General features: G+C 48.0%; 1 protein-coding gene across 1 annotated transcript in view; it reads left to right on the forward strand.

The window, feature by feature from the left end:
• The window catches only part of LOC149334644 (glucoside xylosyltransferase 1-like), a 117,081-nt gene that overhangs the window by 46,649 nt on the left and 44,323 nt on the right, over nucleotides 1-26,109 (forward strand). The gene's annotated exons all lie outside the window — the stretch shown is intronic.

The raw sequence follows: 26,109 nt of genomic DNA on the forward strand, positions 1-26,109 counted from the left end.
AAAATGAAAAAGGAGGGGGGGGGGGACTTTATCAAATGATTACATCAAAAAGCACTATAACCAGCATAAAAAAACATCCAGAAGGGAAAATTGCTGCGAGCAACATCGTGGCCAAGGGGTGGTGTGAAGAACCCCTAAACAGCAACAGCGAGCGAGCCTAGAAGGGGCCCAAGCAAGCGAAGCAAAAGCATAGTCAGAAACTAAAATCAGATAAAACGACATACGATCCTAGAGATGCCACGAAAAGTGGCTAAAAACAAACGAAGACAGCCTAAAAAAAGAGCAAAAATTTCCTAGCAACGTCAAAAAACTAAACAGAAAGGCAGGTCATTGAGGCTTACTTTATTGCTGAGGCAGGAGACATTTGCGTAAGCGTGCCCTCAATTTCACTGCACGAAAACGAAATGCAAACTGAGAAAAAAACCAGTCACACAAGACGACGGACAAGAAGAGTGTACACACCACAACGACTGGACTAACAACTGAAGTTTATTGGAAAATACATGGTCCGAGCAAGGCCAGCAGAGCATGCGCAACAGCATCATCACTAATCACTGCGCAAAAGAGACAAAGACAAGAAATCTAAACTATCGTGGACGACCTAAAAAGGCAAATTCTTTTTCAAGTAGGCGCACCGAAGTTGTGCTTATACAATCAGAGCCTAACAAACCGATATGATATGCCTCCAGTATTTCCCGCTCCTGTTTTCCCTTGCCTCTACCAAGAATGGTGGCATTGCTAAACAAAGGATAACAGCCACATTCATTGCAATGGCGAGGCAAGTTTGCACCGCCACCGGACCCCAGGGAGGAGTGATGCTCACGAAGCCGGTCATTAATACACCGGCCAGTTTGGCCGATGTAAACTCTCTCGCATGTGAGGGGGAACTTGTACACCACCTGTGCGACACATGTCGTGAAGCGATTCTCATGCTGCGTTGTGCAAACGTGGTTCCTTTCCCTGCCTCGAGAAATGCGCGAACACAGTCCCGACAGCTTGCAAGGAGCAGAGAACACCATGCTCACTCCCTGCTTGGCCGCCACTTTTTTCAAGTTGTGGCTCACTTTGTGCACGTACGGCATGACCTCGAACTTCTTTCGTTCAGTTGGCCCAACGTCAGTCCTCTTCGTGCGTCCTTTCTTGAGGTTCTGAAGCAGCGATTCAGCCACTGCCTTCAAAAGGGGTTTAGGGAACCCCGCGGCTTCCAAACCTTTGCATTGATTGTCAAGGCTGGTTTTGATGGTATGGTGCTTCCTTGACCATGCTTCCTTGACCATGAAATGCGCTTCCTTGACCATGCCTAAGGATACCTGTTTTTGCATGTTCGCCTGCCACTTCCCGCCTACTCGTGAAGTTTTCTGATGTTTGCCGGTGTGCATACTTCTCCTCAGGCTTTTGGCGCGGCTTATAAGTTGTAACCGTCGAAAGTGTGTTTTAAATGTGGATTGTTAGTTTTCTGTCAGTATTTACCTGTTTGCCTTCCTGGCATTGAACAATTTTTGCTGCTTTTTGTGGCATCTGTAGGATTATCTGGGTTTTGTTTCGGACTGTGCTTTTTCATCGCTTGCTTGGGCCCTTTTAAGCTCGCTCGTTGTTGCTGCTTAAGGGTTCTGGGCACCGACCCTTGGCCACGGTGTTCGCATGCGTTTTTTTTCCTTGTGTTTTTATGCTGGTTATAGTTCTTTTTGATGTAACCATTTCATAAAGTCCCCCCTCCCCCTTTTCATTTTTTTTTCCGGTTCACGCTTGTGTATGCCGCCCTTTGATGACTGTGCTTTAGGTTCTAATCTTTGGCCCCCTGAGTGCCACGCGGTTTTTGGCATATGTTGTCCTGGGGTTTCCTCGAAAATAAACGATTGTTAGTCAGTGCCCGTCCAGTCAGTGTTTCCTCTCTTGTCCCTTTCTGTTTTCGCGCTGGTCATTTCGAATCATGTGCCACCAATTCGCCCAATCAGCAATTTTGATTTATATTCTCTGCTTTATACCTCAGTAAACGGTTGCAGCGCTTCTTAATCATCATATGTGTCTCTTCCCTTGTACTTTGTCTACATTTTTGGGCGTAATTTGTGTTTTATTATGGAAATATTGGAACAGAAAAGAGGGCGGCAGAAAGTGGGTGCAACTGGGTCATTCATTCATAAAAGTTTGAGTTTACAAAGGGTCAAAGAGGAATGCAAGGATCGTTTATGGCCGAAAGGAAAAGTGGGAGGGAGGTAAGCATTCCTTGGCTTCGTGTACTTGTGGACAGAAGCTAATGTTAAGAGGAAAACAGAAAAATGATAGAATAAATCGCGAGTGACATTGACGATGAGGAGAGGGTGAGATAAGGATACTAAGCAACATGAATGCTCACATGGGAGACCTGCATGGGTGCACAGAATTTATAGGAAGCATGCTGCTGGATATGTGTGACAGGCATGGTTTAGTTGTAACTGCACCGAGAAATGTGAAGGCTGATAAATGATATAGTAGACAGTTACAGCGCCATTTCCTTTCCTCAAACGATTTTTTTCATAACATGGGAGGCAGGCAGCCTACGCTTGACGATAAATTGTGCACATCTGTCAAATAGGATGTATTTCTAGAGCTGCAGTAGAAATGCGCCGAGTATAAAAAGAGCAAGACGATAGATGACTGTATCGTCTTGTTCTTTTTGTACTCAGGGTATTTCTACTACAGAATTAAAAATGAAACACCAACTAGCCCTACTTGTCGCATTGTTAGGATGTATTATAGGCTACGAGTAATGAACATAGATGAAATGGCTCCAAAAGTTTAGGTAGCGACCACAAACATTTGAAGCTCGGTTTCAGGACAGAAACCAATGTAGGACTGAGACAAAATGAACATTCAGATGGGATATCCTACTCAAGAAAGCAATTGGAAGGAGCAGCCAAACAAACTGAGAAAGTAACTTCTCATGATAATATAACACAGTATACTTACAGAAAATTAACCCGATTACTTGAGTTAGAGCTGGCTAAGGTGTGAGTCAGGCCAAGAAGGAAAAAAAGACACAATCCCAAGAGATGGCGGGATGAGGAGGTCAAGAAGGCCACAGAGAAACGTCAGGAAGCATCCAGGGAACGCAGGCATTTGAAGAATAGTGGAGAACCGGAAACTGAAGTAGACAGAAAACGGAATACCCTCATAAACTCTGTAAGGGAAGCACGATATTTTATCAATGAGAAAATTAGAAGAAAGTGGGCCCAATGGATGCCAAAAGTAAACAACGAGGATAGAAAAGCCGCTGAGGAATTTGTAAACACCGGAACTGCGTGTGAGTAATAAGACCACGCTAGAGAAAAGTTTCAGAGTTGCAGATCAAGGTTCTCCATAAAGTCAGCAATAAAATTCCAATCAGGAATGGTGTCCAGCAGGGAGACACGATCTCGCCTATTTGCCTGTTTACAGGAGGTATTCAGGGCCCTGAAATGGCAACAATTGGGGATAAGAGTTAAGAGATTACGTAAGTAATCTGCCATTCGCTGATGACATTGCCTTGCTAAGTCATTCAGGACATGGACTTCAAATCATGATAAATGAGTTTGACAGGCACAGCAGAACGGCGGGGCTAAAAATTAACATGCAGAAAACCAAAGTAATATTGAACAGTCTAGCAAGAGAGCACCAGTTCGCAATTGGTGGCGCGGAGCTGGAAGTAGTAAGATAATATATCTATTTAGGGCAGGCAGTGACAGCTGATCCGGATCATGAGAGGGAAATAACTAGAAGAATAAGAATGGGGTGGAGCGCATATGGGAGGTTATCTCAGATCATGAATGGCCATTTACCAATATCCCTCAAGAGAAAAGTATAAAACAGCTGTATCTTACCGGTACTCACCTATGGGGCAGAAACGTGGAGACTAACAAAGAGGATTCAGCTTAAGTTGAGGACAACGCAGCGAGCTATGGAAAAAAAATGACAGGTTTAAGGTTAAGAGATCGGAAGCGGGCGGAGTGGGTGAGAGAACAAACGCGCGTTAATGATATCCTAGTTGAAATCAAGAGGAAGAAGTGGGCTTGGGCAGGGCATGTAATGCGAAGGCAAGATAACCGCTGGTCCTTAAGGGTAACGGAGTTGATTCGAAGAGAAGGCAAGCGGAGCACGGGTCGGCAGAAGGTTAGGGGGGCGGATAAGATTAAGAAATTTGCGGGAATACGGTGGCTGCAACTGGCGAAGGACAGGGTTAACTGGAGAGACATGGGAGAGGCCTTTGCCCTGCAGTGGGCGCAGTCAGGATGATGATAATGATTCGACAAGAAGGGGATAGGGAAATGGAACATGTAACATGTAAAAAAAGAGCCTATAGAGATACAGCGGGGCCTTGGGCAAAAGTGTCGTTTGTTACCTTTGTTGTTCATGTTGTTCATACAAGTTTTAGACACCAAACTAAGGTGGAGCGGACTTGACTTTATACTTCCATTTTTCAAGCAAGGAGAAGGATTAAACAGTCATTACCGGGATTAATGTACTTGGATGATATCGTGCTAATGGCTGACAGCAAGGATGTTCGCATAGATTGATGGACATCTGCAGTATAGAGGGAGATATATCAGGTTTCAGGTATTAGTAAGAAAAAATATGCAGTCATGACATTTAATCATCAAGGGGCGAGCATAGAATACAGAAGATCACGCTAGAGATAGTGGATAAGTACAAGTATTTTGGGGTGTGGATAAATAACGGTGCTGAGTAATTGACAGAGCATGAGAATTATGTAATGAATAAAGGTAGTAGCAATACAGCTGTCAGGAAAAATAGAGCATCGTGGTATTGCAAAAGGTACGAAGTGGTAAGAGGGGTCTGGAAAGGGATGATGGTTTCTAGTTTGACTTTCAACAATGCGCCTGTGCAAGAGACGAGAGGTTCAAACAAAGTTAAGTATCAAGCAGCGTGAGTTAGGGGGGGGGGGGGGCATGCTTTCAGAGCACATTGAAATACTCTTAATAAAAGGCTACAAGGTGCAACTGGATGTACATCATTCGACCGCAGAGAAGCTAGCAGTAAGATAGACTTTGAGCAGCAGCGATTGAGAGAAATGGGAGAAAAGTAGAGGGGTAGGACAGTCTTCAGCTACTTGTACGTGAGGAATGTCGACACTTAATGGAAAAAGCGAACTATAAAACTTACGACCAAATATTTGGACAGAAGTTTGCGCCAAAACAAGAATTATCGGTTAAGAAAAACGTTAAACATACAAAGAGGGCTCTGTGGAAAACAGGGATGCTGAAGAAATCGGCACTGGTAGTGTTAAAGGTTTGTCAGTTCGGGGCGTGGGACCCCGCGAGCGAGGAACCTCTCAAAACAGTTGCTGGGTGGAGACTGAAGCGTTTATTGCAGTAGGGAGAGAGAGAGAGAGAGAGAGAGAGAGAGAGAGGGAGAGAGAGAGAGAGAGGGAGAGTGTAAAAGAAAGCATTTTCGATACTGTGGGAATGCAGGCGGTCACCCTATGGCGCCTAGTCAGAGGGAATGGAGAATGCGTCAATAAAACGTGGCTGCAGGGGTCGGGTGTCGTCGGGGGAGATGCCTGCTAGTTTTCGTAGAAGCGGTCGGTCCATTGTAGTTTCTTGAAAGCGGCTGGCTTGTGTGTAGGAAGCGTGCAAGGGCTACTGGAGCAGCCTTGCGTCGCTTGATCAGCTAACACGACATCCCTTCCTTTTTAGATTTGGTCGCCCTATCGGTAGGGTGGACGCCGTTCACGCTGGGTTCTTAGCGCAGTTGCTTGCTGTTGCGTGAATCCGTTGGGTTGGTCCCCACAAGGTTGCGTCGCACGGTCGTCTAGACAGGCCGCAGGTTCTCCCTGTTCGGAGGTTGGCGCTGTAGGCAGATCGTGCGCAGGTGATGTTTGCGCTGGTATCGTGATCACGTACGCTGCCTGCACAGTGTATAGTTGTTCACTTGCTGCTGGTCCAACTGTCCGATCGGATCTTGCGTCGGGTAGGCTTCTGCACCTGGTTTAATGTGATCAAGGTGTCGATGAACCATTCGGCTTCTATACTTGATTATCCAAGACCAATGCCTTAGAAGCTCGACTGAGTTGATGCTGAAGTGGCATTTCTCTTGCTTGAGGCGTAGCGCTTTCTCGCTTAGCCTCGACAGGACTTTGTCTAGACGTTACGTATGTTCTGTACTTTCCTTCCCACTGACATTACTATTAACATTAATATCGTCATGTTAATAATGTTAATATTAACATTAATATCGTCAAGCTGAACACTCAGCCCTTGAATTCCTGCCAGTGTTACCTCCATCATGCACTGGAAGATGGCTGGCGCCGCAGATATTGCGAAAGGCAACCGTTTTAGCGTGAACAATCCTTTGGTGGTGTTGACGGTAAGATATGCGGTTGTCTTGTCGTCAACCTTTAGCGGCTGATAGGCATGGAAGAGGTTGAACGTTAAGAAAATGGTACCACCACACAACTTTGCGAACACTTTCGAGGTTGTGGTAGCGGGTGCGCCGTCTTCTTGACCACTGCATTAATAGTACTCCTGTAGTCGCCACAAACAAAAAATGTCCTGTCCCTTTTGCGCGCCCACACTAAAGGTGTGGCCATTCCGCCATGTTGCGGCGGCTGCAGGATGCCTTGCTTTTGCAGACTGTTGAGCTCTTCATACATTGGCTCTTCGTAGGCCAAAGGTACCGAGGTGCCTTACAGAACTTTGACACTGCGCCTTCTTCCAAGTCCAAATGAATCAAAGCTCCCACGTAGACGTCGATGTCTTGCTTAAGTACATCAGTATGGCGTGCGAGAACCTCCCGTAGCACATGACTTGCTCAGCGACCTGCTTAATTCCGCGCATGCAGTTGTGCAGCGCCGAAAACCAGTCACGTCCAATAAAGTTACAGCCAGATCCTTTCATCACCAGGAGTGGTAGCACACAGTCTTTTGACTTAAATCGCACATGAACTTGTATCGTACCGAGGGTGCGAAGTTTCTCTCCCGACCAAGTGCGCAAGCTCCGGGCTGTTGTTGGCCATGTTTGGCGGTAAACAGCCTCGCTAATCTCGGAACATGATGCGGCCGAGTAGACGTCGAACGTTAGGTGCCTTCCGTCGACTCCAACGTCAACAACGAATTTGGGGCGGGGTTTTCGCCCACTTACTACGCGAAGCTCACAGCATAGATATCTGTGCGTAGTGTCGTTGCTCGTGTTCAAACTGCTTTCCTGCCTGGTGTTCGACTTGCCTTCCATGCTTTCTTTCTTCCGGGTGATTCAAGCGTTCTCGATGTGACCTTTATTGGACCAAAAACGGCATTGCGACGGCCTAAATTTGCATTTACCGCCGTTGCAGCGGTAAGTTTTTGCATTAATTTTTGGGTTGGGAAGTTTTGCGCACTTCTGCGGAGCTCGTCGCTTTCTTGAGCCCTCGCTGCTGCCTTTACGCACTTTCTGATGACAGGTACAGGTCGAAAGCACGCTGAAAAGTCGTCTTTCTCCGCGAACACTTCCTGTTGGAGGTGTTCGTCGCGGATCCCGCAGACGAACCTGTCGCGAAGCTTGACGTCCAGGGGCAGCATTGTGGGGCTCGTTACAACCAGTGTAAGCTTTCTGCCGGTGGCGTCGATGTTACAGATGTTGTCGTTAGCACTCCAAAGTTGCAATCGGCTGTCAAACTTCTGAGGGCCGTGACGCTAGGTGCTGATCAATTCCTCCAGCAGTTGGTCACGTCGCTGGAAAACGTAACGGCCGGTGCGACTAGCGCACAGGTAGACTCGAAGGCGTCGGCTTCGCATAGCGTCAGGAGATTCTCTTCATTGGAGACATCGTTTGCCACGAAGTAGAAGGTAGGCGGTGAATCCACAATGCTCACTATCCGTTCGAACAAAACTTCCAATAAAAATAAATACTCACTATCCGTTCCAATAAAACTGTATTCTGCACTTTGTACAGACCCCCTGCAGGCAGCACAACAAATTTCATTAGCTTTACCGATGGTTACTTGTGATGGATAAACGACAATGGTTATGAACTAATACCAGCAGGAGATTTGAACATTGATTTGAGCAGAACTTCTGTGCCACAGGTTGAACTTCGCAGATTGCTAGACGCAAATGGATTTTCCAATGTTATACATAACCCAACGCGCATTCAGGACCTTTCCTCGACGTTAATTGATGTCTTCATAACAAACATTCATGACTCAAAGCTTATATCGGGTGTTGTAGGCGCACATATAAGTGATCACTTGCCGATATTCTTGATGACCACTCACTCGACTCACACGCTAGAAGTACAAGAAAATATTCCTGTAAGAGTAAGAGACATAAATGATTTCACTCTAGATACTTTTCGTTGCAATATAGCAAAGGCCGACTGGTCACAAATTTTGAGCATAAAGGACCCTGAAGCTGCTTACAGCTGCTTTCACACAAGATTTGTCAGTATTTATGATGAGCATTTTTTGTATAAATCATTCAAGCCGTCACGCAGAGCAAAAAAACCGTGGATCACAAGGAACTGCATAAAAGAAATGCGCAGGAAAAGTAAATTGTACCAAGTGTTTTTAAAGAATAAAAACGATAACGCGCTCAAAGAGTTCAAAGCACAAAGAAACAAAGTAAACAGCCTACTCGGGTTCGATCCCGGCCGCGGCGGTTTAATTTCTTTGGAGGAGAAATTCGAGGCCCGTGTACTGTGCGATGTCAGTGCACGTTAAAGAATTCATTATTACAGCGCAAAGACGGCACAGAACAAGAAGGGGACACAAACATCGAGACCGGAGCTCTTGGCTATGGTGAAACAAGTTTCCCGACGCGCGGAGAAGACCGAAGCAGACCGTTGCATCTCTGAAGGTGTCGACGTTTTGGCAAAGTACAGACAGGCAGGCAGGAAGCTCCCCTTGTTCAAAACAGTTAATGAATGTAACTAACCAACTCGCCCAAAATGTTGTATTATGGAACGTTAAAGAACCCCAGGTGGTCGAAATTTCCGGAGCCCTCCACTACGGCGTCTCTCATAGCCTTAGTCGCTTTGGGACGTTAAACCCCATAAACCAAACCAAACAGCCTACTGCGCTACGAAAAAAGAAGGTATTTCCACAACTTCTTCAATTGTGAAGTAATGAAAAAACCTGACCTCGTTTGGCAGCACCTTAATCGCGTTCTCGATCGTAGCCCTGAATGTGGAAGCAAAACACACTCGATTACTTTAGAAGGCGAAGTAATATCAAACGCACGTTTGGCAAACTCATTCAATGAATATTTTGTATCGCTATCAAGCAGTACTCATGATTCAAGCTGCGTGCAATATTTAGGTGCAGGGACGAGCGACAGTGCGTTTTTAGCGCCAACTGATGCAAATGAAGTTTCCAGCACTTTCATGTCAGTCAAAAACAGCAACTGCTGTGACATTGACGGGCTTCAAATATGACCGGTCAAGTATGTCTTATACCTAATCTCTCCTATACTCGAACATATTTTTAACCTCGTTTTTCAGCATGCCATTTTTCCGAAACAGTTGCAGCTTGGAAAGGTAACAGTTTTGCACAAAGGCGGTGACAAAAACGAACTCACAAATTACAGGCCTATTTCAATCTTACCAGTTTTTTCAAAAGGTCTTGAAAAAATAATCCATTCTCGCGTAATGTCATTCGCAACAAAACATAAACTAATCACAGATGCGCAATTTGGGTTTATGAAAGGGCTGTCTACCGAGACGGCACTTTTGACACAGAAGGAAATAATATTAGACACTTTGGAGCGAGAAATGTGCGCTTTAGGCATATTTATAGATTATTCTAAGGCCTTCGACACCATTAACCACGATACCCTGTTATTAAAGTTGCAGCATTATGGCTTCCGTGGCGTTTTTCTTCAGTTGCTAAAATCCTATCTTCAATACCACCGCCAGCAAGTTGTTATCAATGATAATTTGTCTGATGTACGAGCAGTTCACGCAGGAGTACCTCAGGGAAGTATTTTGGGGCCTCTGCTGTTTTCTTTTTACATCAATGATCTGGTAAACATTGACAACACAGCAAAATTCATCATATACGCTGATGATACCAGCATACTTTTAATAGGGTCTGATGCCAAGCTTCTTATCTCACGCGCAAATGTACTTCTAAATAAACTACATTCCTGGAGTATCGTTAATTCGCTTGCCATAAACAACAGTAAGACAAAAGCTGTTTTTTTCAGGCCGAAAAACCGAAACATAGACACGCAGGCCATACTCCATCTCGGCACTGCAAATATTCAGATAGCGTCGCAAGTTAAATGTCTTGGTGTTCTGTTCGAAAAAAATATGTCCTGGAATGCTTACATAGATGCAGTTGCCCCTAAAATTTGTCGCATTACAGGGAACCTGTGCAAATTGCGATATTTTGCTCCTGTTTGCATTAAACGCCTTATTTTCAGTGCCCTTTTTACTTCACATATTAACTACTGTCACCTAGTGTGGGGTACAACTACTTTGTCAAATATTACTAAACTTCACCTCCTACAAAAAAAGGCAATTCGTATAGTTGCAAACGCTGCATACGATAGTCATACTGCACCTCTCTTCAGGGAAGTAAACATTATCACACTTCCTGACATTTATAAAACAATGCTCTTTAAGCGTTATTCTAACGGAACTAAACAGAATAAAAACATTTTAGGCGGCATAGCAAACCTGACACCTAAACAAAAAACACGGAATACCCGCAGTACTGAACTGTGGGAAATACCTCGAGCACGCACTAACTATGGATACCAGATGCTACGTAATATGCTCCCGTCGCTTCTAAGCAAACGAGTTGTTTCATAGCCACAATACTGTTTTTTTTTTGTAAATATTGTCACGGCTTGACGTACAGGCCGGCGGCGAGAACGGGTGAAGAAGGGGAGCACAGAAAAACAGGAAGGTCCACCAGCAGCAACGTCGTCGTCGGCGCGCGGCCAAAACACACCTCGTCTTTATCTTCCACTCGCGACACTACCTCCCCCTATAAAGAAGCATCGTCCCGATGCTAACACGAAAACAAAGGCACAGGGCGGAAAGCCGCACACGCGCACAAAAACTCCTGCTGGCCAGTGTAGAAGGAGGTGGGAAAATCAGTTCGGGGCAGACGATCATCGCGCGTAATACGGCTTAAGCCGCACTACGTGCACAATGTCAGGGCGGGGTGAACGACGTGATGACGGTCGTGTTCCTTCCAGCAGCACCTCGTAGTTAAGTTCACCGATGCGGCGAAGAACTGTATACGGGCCAAAGTACCGCTTTAGGAGTTTGTCGGAGAGACCTCGACGGCGTACTGGCGTCCACACCCAGACCTTGTCTCCAGGGTAAAAATGTACGTCGCGTCGACGGAGATCGTACCGACGAGCGTCGGCATGCTGTTGGTGTTGGATGCGGAGTCTCGCGAGTTGCCGAGCTTCTTCCGCGCGCTCGCATACTATTCGGGCACCATCGTCTACGTCGACAGGCGGCTCGTGCGGTAGCATAGCGTCAAGCATCGTGGTGGCCTGTCTGCCGTGGACCAGCTGGAAAGGCGTCATACCGGTCGTCTCTTGGACAGCGGTATTATAAGCGAATGTAACGTAGGGCAGTACCGAGTCCCAACTGCGATGGGCGACATCCACGTACATGGCGATCATGTCGGCCATGGTCTTGTTCAGCCGCTCCGTCAGCCCATTCGTTTGCGGATGGTACGCAGTAGTTCGGCGGTGGCTGGTGCAGCTGAGACGGAGGATCTCCTGTGTGAGCTTGGCCAGAAACGCGGCACCCCGGTCAGTGATCAAAACGGCAGGGGCACCGTGACGGAGCACAATGCACTCGATAAAAAATTTGGCTGCCTCAACAGCTGTCGCAGACGGAAGTGCTCGGGACTCCGCGTATCGCGTTAGGTAGTCCGTCGCTATAATAATGTACCTGTTGCCCGACTGCGACGTCGGAAATGGACCAAGAAAATCCATTCCGACAGTGTGGAACGGAACAAGCGGTGGTTCGAGTGGTTGGAGAAGACCAGCTGGTCGTATGGGTGGTGTTTTGCGCCTTTGACACTCTCGACAAGTTCTGACGTAGTGACGCACGTACTTAGGAAGTGTCGGCCAGTAGTACCGTTCTCGAATACGTGAAAGCGTCCGGCTGTAGCCAAGGTGACCAGCTGTAGGATCGTCGTGGCAAGCTTGGGCGACCTCGGAGCGCAGGTCCTCCGGCACAACAAGGAGCCACGACCTCGGGCTGCTGTCGAAGTTCTGCTTGTACAATACGCCGTGCATTATCTTGAACGTCGGCAGCATGCGCTGGAAAACGCGAGGCACCGCAGCTTCGTGGCCTTCCAAGTGCGCCATCAGCTGACCAATCTGAGGATCACTGCGTTGCCGAGCAGCCATATCTGCCGTGTCCGATGCCCCAAGAAAGCCGTCCTCTTCGTCATTTTCGCCTCCCGGTGCCGGCTCCACAGGGGCTCGAGACAAGCAGTCAGCATCATGATGTTTGCGGCCGGACTTGTAGGTGATGGTGACGTCGTACTCCTGTAGCCGAAGGCTCCACCGAGCAAGGCGGCCTGCGGGATCCTTAATATTGGCGAGCCAGCACAGCGAATGGTGGTCGGCGCGCGGCCAAAACACACCTCGTCTTTATCTTCCACTCGCGACAATATATCATAGCCACAATAATTGCACTTTCTACCTTTTTCTGTATTGCACCGTACATTGTATACTTCATTAAACACTCTGCTAATCTTGTAATTGTCTTTGCTAATGTCCTGATTTTGTGCCACATCCTCCCATGTCTGATGCGTTGCGTTTGTATTCTAGTTTTGTTGCCAATGCCATGATTTTTAGGGGCCGTGAACCCCGTCAAGCCCAGCTAGAGGCTTTTTGTTCACGGTCCTCAGCATCTGTAATGTTGATGTTGGAATAAAATGATGATGATGATGAATTCTTCCCGTCAAAAGGCTCAATGGCAACGTGCAGTCCTCCAGTAGTCATCGGCGACACCTCGAACTGTGTTCGTTCTAAATCGCATCCTCCTTGCCAGTATTAAAGGATTGTGGATGGATGGAAAAACTTTATTTAGGAAGATAATTCGAGGCTTGCAGGCTTCGTGGGTCTCAGCATGATCTCACTCAGGGCGTAAACGTTCATGTTGTTCTGGTCCATGACGTATGTGGCCCGGCTGACGTCGATCTTATGCCTGACCAGGCCCGCTGACCGTAGTGAAGTTTCCCATTCTTCCCAGGTTCGGAGAGGCACCGGCCCGGCGGGGGAGGAGACGCTGGGCATGATAGGAGGATGTGGGTAAGGGTGGCCTTTCGGTGGGAGCACGAAATGCATATGGGGGGGGGGGGGGGGTGGTACCGGCATAAGTTTAGAAAGATTGGCTGGTGTAGGCAGCGTTCACGTCTGCAGGCGACGCTAGATTGACTGTTCTCTGGTAGTGAGGGATGGGTGGGGTGGGAGAACTTGCTTGGGAGAACTTGGGAGATTCTCTAGGCAGCGATCACCTCCTTCTCCGGATTACACTCATGGCGAAGGCAGCGCGCAAAAAATGGGGTCAGGCCAAACTGACCGATTGGCACAAATTCCGAAATCACACTATCCCTCCCGTACTATTTTCCGGCGGCTACGCGGAGTGGGCTAACCACATATACAACGTTCAAAATCAACACGTCACAACACTACAAACCACCGAAGAGATCCCCGCAGTGGACACCCACCTCCTGCATTTGTGGGAGGCGCGCCGGAGCTTAACTAAACGGTGGAAAAAAGCAGAAAACTAATCGTAAATTACGCGACCGCATAGCCAAACTCACAGAGCAAGCTGCAGCGTATGCTTCCGAACTCCCAGATTCAAATTGGATAGCACGCTGCGACGCCGCAGCTCATCAGATGAGCTCGAAGGGGACGTGGCGTCTCTTTCGCAGTCTAATCGACCTCTCCCAAACGAGAGGGGAGACGCAAAAGCAGCTCCGGCGGGCTCTGCAAGGGTATCAAGGTACGACGGCGCAGCTTGCGGACACTCTGTGTGACATATATCTCTGTCGTACGGAGGACCCGCCTGGGCCTGAGTACATGTACTCTGGCGGGCCTAATGAAACACTTGATGCCCCTTTTGAGTTGCATGACCTTAAGGCGGCCTTAGCAAAAATGCGCCGGGATACGGCTCCGGGACGGGATCACATAACAGTGAACCTGTTGGCGAACCTACCGGACTCAGCCTACCTCCATATATTAGAATACATCAACCAGATCTGGGACGGGCGTCCACTCCCTCCCGAGTGGAAAACATCACTTGTGACGTTTATCCCTAAAACAGGTAAGGCCGTGAATACGGACAACCTGAGGCCCATATCACTGACCTCATGTGCGGGCAAGCTTATGGAGACGATGGTTCGGGATCGCCTCTCTCCATACCTGGAGAGTAAGGGCTTCTTTGCGGTCACCATGTTGGGGTTTCGCCCCCACATGTCTGCACAGGATGTCCTTCTCAAGCTGCACAGGGATGTAATACGACCCACAACTATGCAACACAATGACAAAGCCATCCTCGCCCTTGATCTGAAAGGGGCTTTCGACAATGTTAAACACGGAAGCATCCTGGCCAACTTGAGTTCTACCGATTGTGGGGCTAGGGCCTACGCGTATGTAAGAGATTTCTTGACTAATCGCCAGGCCTTTCTTCGGATTGAGGGCGATGAATACGGCCCTTACATGATGGGAACACGGGGTACCCCGCAGGGAGCGGTGTTATCACCGCTCCTGTTCAACATAGCTATGATGCGCCTCTCAAGCCAACTGGCCCGGGTGGAAGGCATTCAACACGCGTTATATGCAGATGACATTACAATTTGGACCACTGAGGGGAGCCTTGGGGACATGGAGGCCCGCCTTCAGCAGGCCGCTTCCATAGTCGATGCGTATGCTATTGACTGTGGGCTGCAATGTGCTCCAACGAAATCAGAGCTTCTGCATGTCAGAGCGAACCCAAAGGATAGGAGAGCAATTCACATCTCTCTGTCAGGAGGTCCTATTAGAGAGGTGGAGGAGCTCCGTATTCTGGGCCTTTTCATTCACCACAGACTCAGACCGGACTCCATCATTGTGAAACTCAAGAGAGTAGGCGAACAGGTAGGGCGCATGATCCGCCGCGTTTCCAACGCGCCCCTGCTAAACCGCTTACACATCCAACACGACTGCACTCCAGAGGAGGCGGAGCGTATCCCAGTACTGTGGCGCCATATGCTCTGGGTCTCCCCGCTCCCCCGTAACATGGACACCGACATGCACGTAAACAGGCGACAAGCGCGGGCTCGGGCTCTTGAGAGACAACACGGCTCCCGACCTGGTGTATATTATGTAGACGTAGCAATCCCATCGCCGACGGGATTTTACACGGCCGCTGTCGTTCACCAGGAAATGCACGTTGATGGACTCTCTTTTCGAGCCCCGAATTCAATGCGAGCCGAGGAAGTAGCGATAGCGCTTGCTGCCGCCCACGCCAATTCGAGAATCATCATTACGGACTCCCGAAAAGCATGTGATCATTACTTGGCAGGGGAGATCTCCCCCTTGGCTGCTTGTATTCTAAGACGGACTGCCACTGATCCAACACCCAAAAGAATCATTTGGGCTCCTGGCCACCAGGGCTTACGAGGTAATGAGGCCGCTGACGCGGCTGCCCGAGCGCTTACTCACCGGGCTCCTCATCCCAGCTCTTCTGGCTCGGAGACTAACCAGACGCTGCTGCGATTCAGGGAAATTATAACGCATTATAGCGACATCCACCGCCTTTTCCCGGCCCCTGCAAAGGGGCTGAGTAAGACGGAGGAGCGAACTTTAAGGTGCCTGCAGACAGGTACTCTACTCTGTCCTGCAATATTAAAGCATTACGATCCTAACACGGATGGGCGATGCCCGCACTGTGGGGAGACCTGTGATTTCTTCCACATGGTGTGGGCATGTACTAAAAATCCCCACCTCCCCCCTTCCCCTACTCCTTCCAGAGAGGCATGGGAGAGTGCCCTCCTCAACTGCTCCTCGCTCGAGTCCCAAAGGGCTCTGGTGAAACGGGCGAGAGACGGGGCCTTGTCATGCGGTGTCCCGGACTAGGGACGCCGACCATGTAGCGGGGCCACTCTGTGGCTGCCAAACTCTATTTCAGTAATTAAAAGTTTTCACCACCACCATCTACGTGTCCCAAACGCTCCTGTCCCAAATAAAGTTTTCACCACCACATTACTGAAGCAGGGCAGAATGGTGGGCCAGTTGGTATGGCACGTAAGAGAAGGCCATGTTTGCTCCGAGTAGATCTTGCTGGAGTTCTGGAGCTCCTTCTCTGTGGACATCGATGAGGTTTTCTACTCTATCCCTCAGGACGAATTGTTCCATGCGGTGACAGAAGTTATTGAGTCTGGTTTAGTGGCCTTTCAAATAAGATGTAGAATCCAGAAGGAAGGGAAAACTTTATTTCTACTAATGCTTTTCCTGCGGTTTGGGGGCATCTTCAGAGATCTTGGTTGTATCCCCAGGAGCCTTCTCTGTCGAAGACGTCCGCCTCTAATCAATTTTAAGGCGAAAGCCTTTAATGTCTCATCGTTGTAAGCAGCAGTTGTCGACAGAAATGTCACGCTTTTCAGTTGGTCGAAACGGTCGTGACGTCACAGTGCGCCAATTTCAAACGGGGCCAATTGTACTTTGGCTAGTAACCAAGCAACCAATTGAAGGGATCGTATAGTGATGCTCCAAGTAAATTAACGGATCTTGAGGACCGCAGTCGTCGCTCTAACGTTGTTGTTTATGGTATTAATGAATCCCAGGATGAAAGTGAAGAAACACTGAGAACTAAGGTGATTTCGGATGTATTTGGTGTAAAACTGGGCGTCCAGTGCACGTCCGTCGCTCGCATTCACCGTCTTGCGCTCAGCGGAACTCGCAGACCAGTCATTGCGTACTTCCAAGATTTTAATGAAAAACAAGCCGTCTGGAGGAACGTAAGCAAGCTCAAAGGTAGCAATATACAGTATACCTGCAAAACGATTGCAGCCAGCACACGCTGCGCAAACGCAAACTGCTTTGGGAAAGCTCGAAGGCAGAAAGAGATAATAAACAAAAGGTGTATCTTGTTTATGATAAGTTGAAAATTGACGGTAACCTGTTCGTTTGGGACGAAGTTAATAACACACGCGTCGCGCTTCCTTCTCGGAACGCCGTAGAGACATGACGGAATGCATCCACTGCGCCCAAAGAGTTACGGGTAGTGAACTTGAATCCGCAGAGTATTGCCAATAAAGTTGACCAGCTTGAGTTCCTCATTTTGGCCCATGATCCCCACATAATGATAATTACCGAAACTTGGTTGCATGACGGCATCACTGACAGTGTTTTTGTCCCCGCGTCACATAAAATGTTCCGAAGAGACCGACCTACCCGTGGTGGAGGCGTAGGCGTCATAATAAAAAACTGTTTGAATGGCACTGCTCTTAACCAGATAGATGACCATGAGAGTTTATTTGTTAGGGTAAACTGCTGGGGTAGTTTGTTCACAGTCTGCGCAGTGTACAGACCACCATCTGCCTCCCCCGATTTCTTGGTTGAGCTGTATGATCACATGTCTTTGTTCAAAGATGACCGCCTTATTCTCGCTGGTGATTTCAACCTTCCTTTACTTGATTGGGCTAACCCTGATTGTGTTTTTAATGATTCAACCAACCCTCTTTTGAATATTATGCTGATGTGTGATTTGGTGCAGACTGTCTCTGATTTCACTAGAGAAGTGGGTAACGCTCGTTCAATTCTTGATTTGGTATTTGTCAGCGCTAGTTTATCTGAATACAGTATGCATGTTGACACGGCTATCTCTGATCACAAAAGCGTTCATTTGTCTTTGCTGCTTGATGCCCAGAAAAACCATAAGGTCGCGAACAATAACACTGTAAAAAATTTTTCACGTGCCGATGATCTTGCGATCCTAGACAAACTCTAGGATTTATGTGATAACCTGCCTAGCGACGTCACAGCAATATGGACTATACTGAAGGACACTATTCACTTTTGCATTGACAATTTTGTTCCCAACCAGCGTGTACGTACAAATAAGACTAATCCGTGGATTACTAGAGAAATCATTCATTTGCATCGCAAAATTAAACGCGCTAAACGAAGCGGTCATAAAACTACCTGTTTTCGCACGCTGAAAACTCAGCTAGCTTCTAAGCTTTCCGAAGCAAAAAAAAAATAATTATTTTTCGCAGGCACTGTCCAACTTCATAAGAGAGAGCCCTGACAAGTTTTGGCGTTACCTACGTGATTCTAAAGATGAGGTAAATCAGCTATCTATTGACGGCATGGTCTCGGAGGTTCCTGTGGATATTGCAAATCACTTCAATAGTCTCTTTCATTCTGTCTTTGCCTCGAGTGATCCAGATTTAGAACTTCAGGAATCCGAATTTGATATATCAGGTGACTTTATAAGCTATGAAGTCGTACTAAACGTGCTGCTAAACTTAAAAACGAAATCGGCAGTGGGGCCTGATGATATCCCTCATGAGTTTCTGCGTCGTTATTCCGAACCATTAGCCCACATTTTAACTCGCCTCTTCGAACTTTCATTAAAAGATTCTGTTGTCCCTGATGACTGGCGCTTAGCTCGCGTTGTTCCAATTTTTAAGAAAGGTGATCGTTTGAACGTTAACAATTACCGTCCCATATCGCTAACTAAGCTCATCTTTAAACTTCAGCATCTTGGTCTTCCAACAGCATTTGTCGAATGGATTAAAACCTATCTTTCCAACAGAAAACAGTTCGTCGATGTTAAGAGAGAGAGAGAGAAAAAAACTTTTATTTAAAAACACGAAGGTTGCTCGAGCAACTTGGGTGGCACCCCTAGTCCAAGGCGCCACTGGCTTTAGCTGACTGACGGACTTGCTGAACCAACTTAAGTTGCTGATCCAGGGTCTCGCTGGTCAGGGCCACCTCCCACTGCTCATATGTCGGGTTGGATACAGTTAAGTGTTTTGGTTTCGTTGTACATTCCCACGATATGTGGTAGAGCGTAGGGCAAGCTCCACACCAAGGGCATGTATTCTGATATTGAGTGGGGCTAATCTTGTGTAGGATGAACAAGTTAGGGAAAGTGTTGGTCTGACTTTTCCTCCAGTCTATGGCTGCGGAGGAGTCTAGTTTTATGTGAGGGGGTGGGTATTTTCTGCGCTCCAGCCGAATATGTTCTAATCTGTCACCATAGGTGCTAGGCATGGGCGTGGGGTAGGGATGAGGATCCGCCCGGTGGGTTAAATCTCGGGCTAGATCGTTGGCTACCTCATTTCCAGCTAGTCCTTCGTGACCAGGTGTCCATGTTAGTCCGTGTGTTAGGCTGAGATTGCCAAGTAGCTGTGTGGCTCTTGAGGGAAGCCTGCTATTAAGAAAGTCTCGGCAGGCTTGTTGGGAGTCTGTTATAACGTGGGAGGACTCTCCTCTTTGGTCTTTATGTTTGATGGCGATAGCTATTGCCAGAGCCTCTGCAGAGGGGGGGGGGTTTCTGCATATATAGAAGCTTGGAGAGCCGGTTTTAGTTGGTGGTCAATCGCAGCGACTGAGAACTTTCCCGGCGTGGGGTAGGCCCCAATGTCTACGTAAACGGCGTTACGGTCGCTTTCTAGGTGTTTCTGAAGTGCCTTTGCTCGCGCTTGTCGTCTGCCTTCCTGATGAGCATGATGCATGTGACGCGGGATTGGACTAACGGTGATCTTTTCTCGGGTTTGGAGTGGAAGAGAGGTTTTACTGCCTCTTGTCTCCAGCCCCGGCCATGTCCCTAATTTAGTCAGGATCGTCCTTCCCGCATTGGTTTTTAGAAGGCGTTCTTTTTGGCTTTCCAAGAGGGCTTCTTGGAGCTCGGTAAAAGTGTTGTGCAGACCAAGCTCTAGGAGTCGTTCTGTAGAAGTGGCTATTGGAAGATTGAGGGCAGTTTTGTAAGCCCCTCTTATGATTGTATCGATAGCTCTGGTTTCCACAGTGCCCAGTTTTTGGTAAGGGAGGCCGTATGTTATCCTGCTCAGAACTAGGGCCTGGACGAGTCTAAGGGTGTCCTCTTCTCTCATACCCTTGCGGTGCCAGGTAATGCGGCGGATCATTCTTGAGATTTGATTAACTGTTGTTTTGATGGTTCTGATCATATGGTCGGATCTGAGGTTACTTTGAAGCCAGAGCCCCAGTATCCGGATCTTGCCCACTTCATTAATCTTGCGTCCACCCAGGAAAAGCTCAACTTCTCCTGGGGATGTGTAAGGGAGTTTGTGGAGTCTAATGACCTCAGGCGTCTCCGGGGCACACTCCAGACCACTTTCCGCCGCAAATTCTTCAACCCTGTGTATGGCTTCTTGTAGGGCTTCTTCTTTTTGGGCTAAGGAGCCGTGTGTGGCCCATAGAGTTATATCATCGGCATAGACCGTGCAGCCTATGTCGGGCTGCGTTTGAAGCTTTCTTGCTAGCTTTAGCATGGCAATATTGAAGAGGAGGGGGGATATTATAGCCCCTTGAGGAGTACCCTTGTTAGGCATGGGGAAGGGATGAGAACGGACTTCACCAATGCCTATGGTGGCGGTTCTGTTGGAGAGGAAAGCCTTGATGTAGTTAAATATCCTCTCTCCACAGTTTAGACCACTCAGCTCCTCTAGGATAGCCTGATGGGAGACGTTGTCAAAGGCTCCTTTTAAATCCAGGGCTAAAAGAAGGTTTTCTCCGTGGGTGGGTATTGTATTAATCACTTCTTCGCTAATCCTTAGGAAGGCATCTTGTGTACAGAGACCTTTTCGGAATCCCACCATAGTGTAAGGGTAAAAGTTGTTATCTTCTATATAGTTCTGGAGTCTGGTGTGTATGATTCTTTCATACAGTTTGCCCAGACAGGAGGTTAAGGACATTGGGCGGAGGGACTCTACTGCCGGGGGTTTCCCGGCCTTTGGAATCATAATGATGTCCGCATGGCGCCACTCAGCTGGAACCTGGCCTTTCTCCCATAACTCCTTGTTAATGTATTCTGTTAGGTCTTTCAGATGGTCGTTGCTGAGGTTTCGAATTATAGCGTTGGTAACCTTGTCTCCGCCCGGTGCTGTGTTCCGCTGAGCTATTCTTGCTGCAGCATAAACTTCAGATACCGTTATGGAGGCGTCTAAGCTTGGATTTTGTTGTCCTTCATAGGTCAGGGTGCATGGAGGGGTGTGGTCTCCTATGTACTTGCGATGCATGGCTGTTATGAGGTCTTGGTCTGTGCCTTGAAACTTATGGGCAACTGTTTGGAGAGTTCGGCTGGTAACTGATTTGGCCTTATTCGGGTCGAGCATGCATCTTAAGATGGTCCATGTCTGGGCTGTGCTTAGAGTGCCTTTCAGGGAAGCACAAAACTCAGACCAGTTTTGTCTACACAGTTGTATAGCATATGCTTGCGCTTGCTGTGTAATCTTAGCAATTCGTAGTTTTAGTTTTCTATTGAGACGCTGCTTTTTCCAGCGTTTAGTGAGGCCTTTTCGAGCCTCCCATAGATGCAATAGGTGGCGATCTACGTCCGGTGCTTCTACGGTCCGTTGGATGGTTCGAGTGTTGCTTGAGTGGGCATCTTTGATTAGTTGAGTCCACTCTTGAATATTTTTAATGCCTCCTTCTGGCGGCGGGCAGTCTCTGAATTTTGCCCAGTCCGTGATGTGTACATTTCCCAGAGCTCTTCTGATTCTGGCAGTTGGTATAGAGAGACTTATGATGTTGTGGTCGCTGCCCAAGGATTCCCCTAGGTTAGTCCATGTTGCGTGATTAATGTTCTTAATGAAGGTGAGGTCTGGGCAGGCATCTCGGCTAATACTGTTCCCTGTTCTGGTAGGAGAGGTAATATCAGTGACGAGTTCTAAACCTAGGATTTCCACGGCTTCAAGTAGATTAGCACCTTTTTGAGAGTCGCTTATGTAGCCCCAGGAGCTGTGTCTTGCATTCATGTCTCCCAGAACCACCAAGGGGTTGTCCTGGGCTATTCTGGTGCATTCTGTTAGTATAGGCAGAAAATCTTCCTTCTTGCGGCTTGGAGGGCTGTAGATATTTAGGATAAAGATGCTCTGCTTTCCCCTCTTTTGCGGCAGAACTTCAACTAGAACATGGTTAATATCTATGAAGGGGAGTTGATGTGGGACTGTCGTAACTGATTTGGCCACAAGAGTAGCTACTTTCGGCGAGTCCGTAGGTGCCATTGTATAATATCCACGAAGGTAAGGAGCCACGCGGGTTTACTGGAGACAGATTATATCCGGGGGTATAGGAGACTTTTGAATGAACATAAGCAAGGAACTGTCCTTATTTTTGAAAGTTCTACAATTCCATTGCCAGATTTCTAAGTGGTTTTGTGCTTGTTTAGGGGAGGGGGCCATCTTGACTGCTAGCAACGGATTCACAATCGCTGACGTCAGCCTCGCTTGTATGTCTTCTGTTGACTTTGGCCCGGGGGTTGTCAGTCAATCCTGCGCGTTTCCTGACTCCCTGCGTGACGACTTGGATTTTAGAATTGCATTCTTCTTGCACAGCGGAAATTTGCTGTTGCATCTGGAGGGATTGTTGTTGCATTTGTTGTTGCAGAGCTTGCATCTGAGCCTGGATTTGGACCATAATTTGTTGGAGAGTTGGTTGTTCAACATTTGTGTCAGGGGGAGGGCATTGAACAGAGGCTTGGGGAGTTGTGTTCTGCGTCTGAGGCCGTAGATTGCTAAGGTCTTCAGTTTCCATGCTTGCTGGGGCTGGTAATGCTTGTACTAGGCTAGGTGTTGCTGAGCGAGAGCTAAGAAGTTGGTTGACCTTTTCCTCTAACCTTTGTATGTGTTGGTTTTGCTCTGCTATTTTTGCTCTGAGCTGTTTGTTAGTATTTTCTAGCTGTTTGCAATCCTGGCATGTATTAGTATTGTTTTGAGCAGGGGAGACGGCAACCTGAGACCAGCTTACCCTTTTGTCGGGGGAGTCCATTTTCTTCCCTGGTGGAGGTCCTTGGCCCTGGCTGGTCTTGGTCTCCCGCTTCGCATTGTCTTGCTTGTGTTTTGGGAGGGAAAGGTCTCCTGGCCTTGACTTGGACCGGGAACTAGATCGCCCTCTGGATCTGGATCGAGAGCTGGAGCGGTCGGTATACTCGGCCTCCTCGTCTTCCGATGAGAACCACCTGAAATCTCGCTTGGACTTGTCTGTAGTGAGCCAGCCATGGCGCCAGCCCTCGCCGGCACAACTTACGCGTGCTTCTTCCCTATGCCTCCGGCAACGTGAGGTGAAAGCCGTTGCGGTCGAAGTGTGCGGCGTCCCTTCAAAGGAACCCGACCGCACCCCGCGCGCCCCCGCATCTGGCGCGCTCTTTCCTTCTCCTCCCTTTTCCCTCTCGCAGCGGCGGGGCGCGCCTCCCGCGCTCCCCGCCGCAGCTCCGTTACTCAGAGAATAAACGGTTGAACAGAACAGACGTCTTGTCTTCCCTGAGGATCTCCGAGCAGCTTACGCCCTACATGTCGATTCGGCTGAGCCTGCCTTGCTTTTTGGTGTTTTGGGGGGAGGTGGGAGGAGTAGTGTTGGTCTTCAGACGCTGTTTGCACTCCTTGGATCCCGTTGGGTGTTTTCCCTCGCAGATAGCACACTTTACTGTGCAGGGATGGTCTTGCTCGGGGTTGTGTTGGCCACAATTGTGGCATACTTTGATGTTGGGGGTCGGGCAGACGTCCGATCTGTGCCCCAGTCTCAGGCACACATGGCATACTTGTTGGGTAGGTCTGAACGGATAGCAGGCCATCTGACCCCCGTAATATACGACATAGCGGGGAATGATCGGGCCGCGAAACGTAATGACCGCTGTTTTGGTCTGGCCCAGCATGCGGGCTTGTAGTACTTCTGCTCCCTGGGTTCGGACACGGAGGTTGGCCAAAAGTTCTTCGGACGGTGTTCCTGGGTCAACTCCGTGAATCACGCCCCGCACGACGTCTTCCGGCGCTGCCACATAAGCATTGACGTGATATTCCTTGCCCCCTAGGACCAGCTTGGTTATGCAGCGGAGAGCCTCAGCCGTGTCGTCGTAGGGAGTACTTGCGATGATTATATTGGAGCCCATGCGAAGTCTCACCAGGAATTTGGTGTGATCGCATTTTTCCCGGTCGTTGCAGGCAGCTACGATGGCTCGGGAAAACTGGAGGGTCGTATATTGTTTGACTTCTAGGCCTTTCTTTGGTCGGATTATTACCTTCAAGTCGGTCTTGGGTAGCGGTGGCAGGCGTCTGCGCCTCGGTGGCGATTTGCTCGGTGCCACATTGCATTCCGGCTGGGGAGTGGTAATTGGTTTCACAAAGGTTTTCAACAAATGAGCTGGGGGGACATAAGCCGTTCCTGCAATGACGACTGTTTCCCCTCGTGCAAGCTTCTTCTGGTTACGTTTACACATATGGAGATGCCAGTTGGAGTTGGGGTCGTCGGGCGTCCACGAACGCACCCCTTCCGTCACTTGAAGATTGCTGCTGGTGGGGTCTACATCCATTCCCTGATAATTCTGGACGTTCAGGTGGTCAACGGAAGGCGGTTGGAGTCCGCTGGAACCAGCTGTCGCTTGGGTAGACGAAGCCATGGGGTTCGGTCGGCTGCGTTTGGACACACCACGCGCTGGCTAGGGAGCTAGGTAGCTCCTAGGGAAATCCTAGGGAGCTCCTAGTTGCGTTAAGCCTAGCGCGTCTCCTGCCGCCTCGAAACTTCACAAGTCCATAAAAGAGTCCGGAAAACACTCACAGACTTGATTGTCGTCTCGATGGAATCCGGAAGGCTTTATAAAGGTCCTCGAAACAAAATTCAAGAATCCAGGGGAGGACTTTCACAGGATTTTGGCACTTTGTTGCGGAGCCCATGCGAAACGCGTCCGCCCCGCACGGCCCCCTAGCGGTCTCGTCTCGATGTTAAGAAATCTTATTCAGGTATTTTACCCGTTACCTCTGGTGTACCTCAAGGCAGCGTACTTGGGCCTCTTTTATTCCTTATTTATATCAATGATTTGGTTAACTCCGTAAATACGTCCGAAGTCAGTATTAGACTATTCGCAGATGACTGCATTCTGTTTAAGAAAATTAGCAGCACTACCGACCAAGAATGCCTGCAGTCAAATCTTAATAATGTTCTAGAGTGGTGCACCCTTTGGTCCATGAAAATAAATAGCGACAAATCGGTTCTTCTTCAGGTTACTAACAAGAAAGCGCCATACAGTTTTAATTACGCAATAAACAATCTTCCACTGCTACAGGTGAGCGAATACAAATATCTTGGAGTCACCATTACAAATCGCCTTTCATGGTCCAGCCACATTAATAACATTTGCTCGTCTGCTTCAAGGAACCTCGGCCTTCTAAGACACAAATTAAAACACGCTCCCTCTGAACTTAAACAACTTGCCTTCAACACACTAATTCGTCCGGAACTTGAGTATGCTTCCGTCGTATGGGATCCGCACTTAAAAAAGGATATAAAGAAACTTGAAATGATCCAAAGAAAAGCCGTCCGTTTCATTTTTAACGCTTACCATAGCTCTACCTCGCCATCCGTTCTGATGTCTACGAAGAACATATCCACTCTAGAAAGAAGGAGAGCACTTGCAAGGCTTAAATTTCTGTACTCATTTTACTCTAGTCAATTTAATATTAATGCTGCTCCCTATATATCTCCCCGTTCTACACGACAGACACGCAATAGCCACAACCATAACCTCACCCCGTACTTTGCACGCACAAATACGTTCAAAAACTTATTTTTTCCCCGAACAATCACAACATGGAACTCATTGCCAGCAAATGTCTTTTCGGCTCAGGATGCCGCTGCTTTTGAAAAAAGTATCTTATTGTATGTGTAAACTTAACAATATCATTGCCCTCTGTTTGGTTTTCTTTTTTTCATTGTTGCCGCCACGCTGGATTTGCGTAGTGTTTGATACGATTTTTGCTTTTTGAATGTTGCCCCCCTCCTTGGTCTCTATGACTGCAGTATGTGTAAATAAAATAAATAAACAAAATGGGACTGAGCTTAGTTAATTGCTTAATTACCCAATTAGCTTAAGTAACTTTTCTAGTCAGGCCATACAAATAAATAAAACCGAGTAGGACATTGGTCGAGCTCGGGAATCGAACCCCGGTCTTCGGAGT

The sequence above is a fragment of the Amblyomma mixtum genome, chromosome 8 (genome assembly GCF_055824585.1).
Source record: "Amblyomma mixtum isolate Tamu chromosome 8, ASM5582458v1, whole genome shotgun sequence".
Taxonomy (NCBI): Eukaryota; Metazoa; Arthropoda; class Arachnida; order Ixodida; family Ixodidae; genus Amblyomma; species Amblyomma mixtum.